Source organism: Echinops telfairi, unplaced genomic scaffold (genome assembly GCF_000313985.2).
Source record: "Echinops telfairi isolate 266 unplaced genomic scaffold, ASM31398v2 ScPeMD7_7475;HRSCAF=8513, whole genome shotgun sequence".
Taxonomy (NCBI): Eukaryota; Metazoa; Chordata; class Mammalia; order Afrosoricida; family Tenrecidae; genus Echinops; species Echinops telfairi.
The window spans coordinates 8,090,796-8,092,414 of NW_022111379.1; the positions used below are offsets into that span (position 1 = coordinate 8,090,796).

The following is a 1,619-nucleotide window of genomic DNA, read 5'->3' on the forward strand; positions in this document are numbered from 1 at the left end:
GACATCCCCTGAAAATAAGACCTAGCGCATCTTTGGGAGCAAAAATTAATATAAGACACTGTCTTATTTTCGGGGAAACAGGGTACCTTATCCGCTACCTCCAAAGTGACAACAATACTGCCCTGTGCAAAGTCCTCTCCTTACACATTCATCTGGATGTGCAGCCGACCTACCATGCCAGTGGCTGCTCCTCACGTAGTGAGAGCAGTGGCTTAGAGCCCATCAACATGCCCACCCCTATTCTGCAAAATGAAGCTCCCTTGGAGGTCTTGCAAGAGAGCATTCAGCGAGTCAAGGATGGGCCTCCTTCACCCACCACAATCTGTTCCTATGCCTTCTGTAACACAGAGCAGGTACTGAACACGGCAGAAATGTCCCCAGAGAGTACGCTGCTTGCTGCTGGGTTTGACAACTCCTGTATACAACTTTGGAGTTTACGGTGCAAGAAGTTAAAGTCTGAACCCCACCAAGTAGATGTGTCTCGGATCCACTTGGCTTGTGATGCTCTTGAAGAAGAGGGTGATGAGGATGATAGCACAGGCACAGAAATGAAGATACTTGGAGGACATTGTGGGCCTGTGCACAGAGCAAGGTTCCTAGGGACAGCTCAGGGTTGCTCTCTTGTTCTGAAGACATGTCCATTCGATATTGGGACCTTGAAAATGTCACCAACACTGTGGTGTACCAAGGACACGCGTACCCTGTGTGGGACCTGGACATTAGCCCCTATGGTCTGTACTTCGCCAGTGGTTCACATGACCGTACCCCAAGACTGTGGTCATTTGACCGGACTTACCCACTGAGAATATATGCAGGGCACCTGGAAGATGTAGATTGTGTCAGATTTCACCCCAATTCTAACTACTTAGCTACTGGCTCAACTGTTAAGACGGCTGTGGAGTGCTCAGCAGGGGGACTCTGTGAGGCTCTTCACAGGCCACCGAGGGCCAGGGCTTTCTCTTGCATTTTCTCCTAATGGTAAGTGGTGGTGAGGACCAGAGGTTGAAGCTGTGGGACCTGGCTTCTGGAACCCTTTAGAAAGAGTTGAGAGGCCACACAGACATCACTAGCCTTACATTCAGCCCAGACAGCAGCCGGATGGATGGCCTCTGCCTCCATGGACAAGTTCATTCGTGTTTGGGATATCAGGGACACTTGCTACAGTACTTCTGCTGATGGCGCCTCCAGTGAACTTGTGGGCGTGTACACCGGGCAGATGAGTAATGTGCTGAGTGTACAGTTTATGGCCTGTAACCTTCTTTTTTTTTTTTTCTTTTCTTCCAAACAGCTTTATTTATACCATAAAGTTTTGCAGACCTGTAACCTTCTTTTAGTGATGGGATTACACAAGAAAATCAGAAACATTAATTTTTAATTTTTGTGTTAATGGATCGGGGCAGTGGTGGAAGGCGTCAGGATTGCAAATCTTACTCCAAACTGAGATTAAATCACTGACTGACTGTGAAAAAAAAAAAAAGAAAGGCCTGGTGATCCTTCTTCTACAAGATGACAGCCATTGAGAACCCCACAGAGCCCACTTCTACTTTGACACACGTGAGTCACCATGAGTTAGAATGCATTTGATGGCAATGGTTTTGTTTATTTGTTTAGTTGGGGGG

The 1,619-nt window shown here is 47.4% G+C and overlaps 1 pseudogene; it reads left to right on the forward strand.

Annotated features, from left to right (window-relative positions):
* Nucleotides 1–1,368, forward strand: part of LOC101655587 — a 38,093-nt pseudogene extending 36,725 nt beyond the window's left edge.
* Nucleotides 1,369–1,619: the final 251 nt, after the last annotated feature.